The sequence below is a fragment of the Triticum dicoccoides genome, chromosome 7A (assembly GCF_002162155.2).
Source record: "Triticum dicoccoides isolate Atlit2015 ecotype Zavitan chromosome 7A, WEW_v2.0, whole genome shotgun sequence".
NCBI lineage: Eukaryota > Viridiplantae > Streptophyta > Magnoliopsida > Poales > Poaceae > Triticum > Triticum dicoccoides.
Window position 1 is genome coordinate 71285803 of NC_041392.1, and position 6289 is coordinate 71292091.

The following is a 6289-nucleotide window of genomic DNA, read 5'->3' on the forward strand; positions in this document are numbered from 1 at the left end:
CTGGAGAGACCGAATCACTCTATCAGTTGCAGGATGGCCGAATTAGCGGAGGATCATGAATTTTCCAAAGGATTCAAACCCGTCAATATTGAATCATACGACGGAACAACCGATCCCGCAGTATGGATAGAAGATTTCATCCTCCACATCCATATGGCCCGTGGAGATGACCTCCACGCCATTAAATATCTCCCACTAAAACTAAAAGGACCAGCTTTGTACTGGTTAAACAGCTTGCCTGAAAATTCCATAGGCGGCTGGAAGGACTTGGAAGAGGCCTTCCTCGATAACTTCCAAGGAACACATGTCTGGCCACCGGATGCCGATGACCTAAGTCACATCGTCCAACAGCCCGACGAATCAGACAGGGAGCTCTGGACCCGGTTCTTAGTCAAAAATAACCAAATCGTCGACTGTCCGGACGCGAAAGCCTCGTGGCTTTCAAACACAACGTCCGGGACGAATGGCTTGCACGCTACCTTGGCCAAGAAGGACCTAAATCCATGACAGCTCTCACTGCTCTGATGACTCGCTTTTGCGCGGGGGAAGGCATCTGGCTCTCTCGTAGAAGCAATGGCACCAGCAACCAAGGCACCTCCAAAATCTGAGACGCAAACGACAAGCCACAAGGAAGCAAAAACAATAGTCCCATTGACAATGAAAGATCAGGCAATACAACGGTCAACGCCGGATTTAACAACCCCAAGCCCGGTCAGCGGAAGAAACCATCCAGGGCAAACCGAGATGAACCATCCAACCTAGACAGGATTTTGGATCGACCTTGCCAGATTCATCGCCACCCCGATAAACCAGCCAATCACACCAACAGAAACCGATGGGTCTTTAAACAGGCCGGCAAGCTCAACACCGAACACAGGGGAAGGAAGCCGCCAAGCGAGAGGGATGACGGAAAGGTTCACCAACAAAAAATCGGGGGTCTGAAGCAGTCTCCACCCAAGGATCGACTACCCCTAGAACGGCAATAGCAACCCAGCTACTGCCGCCCACTTCGTACACCTACAAAGTTTGTACCACGCGTACATCATTACGCACTCAAGATACCATGGGCATCGGCGGAAGCACAATAGGGATAAGCCTGCGAGCACTCTAGTAACCTTTTCCCATGTACAACTATTTACTTTCTTTTTTTATTTCCTCTTTCGATATCCATTAAAAACAGGCAACGAATAGGATAAAAATCAGAAACCGGCTCTATCGGAGTCCGGATCCGTATACTCACCTAAGGGGCTATGTCCATCAAGGACTCCCCCACCGAGGACTAGCGGCGCAGACGTGCGACAGGAGGTCCAAAATAACTTTTTTGTAGACTGTACTCTCTATTTTTCGAGCCTGTACTATGCATGTTCCTCCACCTCCAACCCCGAGCATGTCAAATAGCCGGGGGATGGCTTTTATATACATATATCATAAGTAAATATCGGCATATCGCTCAGTTACCAGTAAAGAATATCCGAGTTAGTCATCCGTATGGTTTTCTCGACAAATATGGCTCCTACGGTTATTTCATAAAAATACCTTGGCCTAACTTGCCAGGGGCTCGGTGTGGGAACAAATGAGTCCTGGTCTTGTATGCATTAGCTCTGAATCATTGTCTTGGGTCAATAGTTGGGTTGCCCGGCTCCTGTGCTTTCTACCCTACGTTCCGCTCTATCGGCTAGGGTAGTAAAGGGAGAACTACTGCGATTGTGCCCTGGTCTAAACCGGACGAGCACCTCAGTAGAGAAAGCTGAAAACTGACTGTCGTGATGCGACGTGAGCTAGTCAACCACTTGATGATTTATTAGAATCTTTAGCGATTCTCCATTTCACACGAGGGATCTTTTTCAGGTCACATATGTAAGGTACCATATGCCGCATACATACCAGGGGCTATGTCGTAGCCCCTCCATAAAACTCCTATGGCTAAGTGAAAGTGTTAACGCCTTATAGTCCGATTGCCTGGTTCGCCACATTATCACCTCCTTCATGGACCAAGACATTGGATAAAGAGTGATTAAATGCTTTTCCGAACACCCTAGTACTTCCTACGAGGGGGCTGATGCCGATGACTGGAAAACTTTCAAATTATATCAAAACGGCAGCACAGGAGGAATTCAAGCTTTCAATCAAAACATAAATAGATTAACTATAAAATTGTTTTTACAATTTTCATACAACTCACTCGAACATTATGTCTTTTGAGCACCGACCCTCTACAAAGCGGGCGGCCTCTAGGACGTCTTAAAAATAATGCTCCGGTTCCGGACGGTCCTTGCCTTTGGGTGGACCCTTCGTCGCAACATCGATGGTCTTCATCTTCCCCCAGAACGTCTTAACTCGGACAAAAGCCATCTGTGCACCCTCAATGCACGCAAACCGCTTCACAGCATCGATACGCGGCACCACGTCAACAAGCCTTTGCACTAAACTGAAATAGCTATTCGGAACAGACCCGGTTGGCCACAACCGGACTACGACGTCCTTCATGGCAGAGCCGGAGATCCTATGAAGTTCGACCCATTGGGACATCTGTTCATTAAGAAACAAAGGGCGCTTTGACGCACCTACACTACAAGAAATGTGTTAATCCATGACTGATTCGAACTGTCACATATGTGTGCAAATCCGTCAGTCGTCCTTGACAGATTTGAAATCCGTCATATATATCGCGTCATAATTTGACCACCATGCACTCCATGACGGATCTACAAAGCCGTCATGGATCCATGACGGTTCTTGGCCGTCACAATTTACTATCAAATAACGGCGTTAATCATGCATTCCATGTCATCATATGACATGGCCGCCAACATGGATCTGACATGGCAGCCCATGTAGTAGTCGGCCTAGTTAGAGTTTTGGCCCACTAAATTTCAACTCTATCCAAGACCATCGGCTCATCATAAGAATTTTGGCCCATTAAATTTCCTATCCGTCCAAGACCCACTAATTTCAATTGAGACATTAGCCGATCCATTTGTTTTTCTTGGTCCATGGAAACTTTGAGTCAGTAAGTTTTGCTTTATTATATATGCTCATTGCCTTATAGATAAAAAGGAAAATTGCATAAACATACCAGATAACTAAATTTTATTTTTACCAAAAGGAAAAAATACACAACCAAAAACTTGGAATTAAAGATTTCCCCCCTAGATCTGGCCTACTATTTTGCCCGGAGATATTCTGCAGCCACCACATCAAGCGCCGCCCAGCCTTCGCGGGGCGTCAATCGGAGTTCAACGCCATTGTTTTTTAGGCACAGATCTGGCAAACTTCTTTAAAACAATTTAAAAAAACACCACCAGAGATGCCCTTAGCGAGGCGTTCGCTGCTGCTCATGTGAGGAGGCGCCGATGTGGAGGCGTCTCCTCCAGGAGGAAGTGGCCAGCCAACGGTGGCGCTGGATCCCGCGAGCGGTATGACATCGTCGAGGTGGCCGACGACCCAAGCGAGGCGGGGAGGTAGGAACGGGGCGTTGGCGTCCGGCTCCAGCCAGATCCCGATGATTTCAAAGGAGTATGACTGCTGGGAGGTGAGCTCGGACGATGCCATGGGCGTTCGGCCTCCATTGCTGCAAGGAGGAGAGAGATTAGAGAGGAGAACATAGGAGAGAGAGAAAGAGAGAGGCGGCGCAAGGCGCGGCTCACCGGCGTGCTGTGGTGGGAGGTTCGGGCGGCGGCCCTTCGCGCGGACGGCGGCGTCCGATGGCTGCGAGCTGTGGATTTCCTCGGGCGCGGCTGCTGCTGTCATGGTGCTCTCGTTCGTGTGGCTGTGAGAGGATAAGAATCAGGGAAGGCACAGATAGAGAGTAGAAGGAGCGGGGACCGTTGGATCAGCTAAGGATGGACGGTGGAGAGGTGTGATCTGTGGGAGGTCTGGTTCAGCCAATCAGAAGGCAGCAGGCTAGAAAATATCTTCTACTACTATAAGAACGTCCGGTGTGTGTTTAGATTAAAACAGTAGCTTAATATAGTTGTTTTGTGGCCTTAGAAATGTAAATGAGGTATTGGGTTCAAAACCCACGTACGTACCGCTTTTTGTTGTTTTTTCCCCTTATTTTCTTAGTTTTATTTTACTAAACTTAATTTGTTCTTGGACATGGATAAATGATATGGAATCTATTTTTTTGTACTTTATTTGGAGACAAACATCTGAACATATTTTCCAACTGAATTTTCATGCATTTCGGAGTTTGTTTGCATTTTGAAATTTAAAAACAGAAAACTCCATGTTCGAGACGTATTAGATTTGGCTCGCAAAGGAAATGGCCATGAACAGTGAGAAAATAATCCAATATGACAAGGTAATAATTATAACCAGAAAAGCTAACAACTGACAATGTCCATAAATCATAGTGGACTAACTGAAAAGGCGCGGTGGTGAAGGATGTAAAGGTGGGGAAGGGGAGGCATGTATGTTTGCCGAGTTGGCATGCAGTGCAAATCATGGAGTCACAGACATCTCTGTTACATGAGTCTAAGAAATCAAGGGGGGAATGAGCTTAAGTAGATGAGCTGGGGGGGGGGGGCAAGTCTGCGATGCCACAAGTTGGATGACTGGACGGTGAGGACCATCAGAGAGGAGCGCACCATGAATGCTTGAAAACGATAGAGATCACCTCCACTATTGCACCTCAAGAGAAGGGCCTTGCTGACCAGATCCGTCATGGTAAAACTAGCAGGGTCAAATTCCACAGAAACAAGGTTTTCACGAGTAAATTGTCAGATTTAAATAAGGTTCTTAACAATATTAGGAGAGAGAAGGATTTTGGAAAGATGTAACGGGCGAGGGGAAGGAGAGCGCTACCGATGCCAACAACAGGAAGGCATGCCCCATTACCGACTATTATGGAACGAGAATCAGACGCTCATGGAGAACGAGACAAGGTGAGGCTACCTGAGTCTGAGGTGACGTGAGATGCAGCTCATGTGTCAATTATCCACTCCGGCTCCAGGGGAACGCGGCGCCGTAGCTGGGCGCGGCGTGCCGCATGGCGTTAGCATCCCACGTGTACGAAGGGGCGGCGTACGGAGCAGGCGGCACGCTAGAGTAAATAACCAGGTACGCATGCGTCTGCGCACCAAGCCGGGGCCCGAGGATGCCTGCAGAGTTCAAGGGGCAACCAGGGCACGCGAGGGGGTGGGAACGACGCACCCCAGGGGGTGAAGTACCCCAACCAAGGGTGGTGGCCACGACCGCCAGACGCCTCACCACACTCACCATCGTTTCGGCCACGATCGCCGTGGACACGGCCGCGGTGCGCATTGAGTTCGGGGTTGAGTCTTGCCATTCTCACACTCTTCTACTATGAATTTCTGGTGATTATTTCTAACATTTGCAGTTCAAAATCAAGTTGTATTCAGTAAACGCATAGAAGTATAACAAATGAACCTTAAAAAATAACAAATGAAATCATTTATTAATATTTGGTATTAAATTAATTTCTAGCTATAAAAATTAAATTCCTAATATTACCGAATAAGTTTCATGGATGTCATCTGTATCTTTTTTATTTAAATTAATTTATGCACTTTATTTATTGTAAAAGATTTCCCATTCAATTAATTCCCAGGCCAAGCTCACAGTTTTTGTTTTGCTACAAAAGAACTCACAATTTTCTTTGTGTTTCTATTATTGGTTTTATGTGTTTTACAATATTCATCATTATTTGGGTTTTTGATTTTATGCCCATTTTTTATTTATTTTTTTGAATTTCGTTTTTCTTTTTATTCAATTTTATTGTATTTTAGAAAAGTACATCTGAACTTTATCCAATAGCTGTTGTACATTTTTTCTATGCACACGTAACATTGTTTTATACACGTTGACCATTTTTTTAATACATGATGATGTTGTTTCAAAATACATGTTTGAATTTGTTTTTCGAAAAATGTTAACCATTTTTTTAAATACAAGTGGCCAAGTTTGAAGGTGCTAACCTCTTAAAATTCATGTCTCGGGTTTGAGTTCCATTCATGTTTTGTTCTTTTTTTAATTAAAATATGCGACTACCTCTATAGAATTGTCACATGTACTATAATACATATAGAGTTTCGATAATTTTTTAGATGATTTAATATTTTCTATGGTTTAAGTGAATTTGTGTGTGCTTACAGAAGGTAGTGCCATTTTCTTGTATACGTAAGTCAAATAAGGTTTAAACATTTCAAAAAATATATTTAAGGAATTATGTTGTCTTTTCGGAAAAGAAAAAACATGTTGTTGCCTACGCGTGAAAAGTACTAACAAAAACAAAACAAAAAAACTTGGCTCGTTAGAACGTAGAGGT

General features: G+C 45.0%; 1 long non-coding RNA gene across 1 annotated transcript; it reads right to left on the reverse strand.

Annotated features, from left to right (window-relative positions):
• Positions 1-3065: 3065 nt before the first annotated feature.
• On the reverse strand, positions 3066-3910 carry LOC119330454. The gene is made up of 2 exons (XR_005160107.1): positions 3648-3910; positions 3066-3571 (listed from the first exon to the last, which is right to left on the reverse strand). It is a non-coding gene; the product is annotated as an uncharacterized LOC119330454 (long non-coding RNA).
• Positions 3911-6289: the final 2379 nt, after the last annotated feature.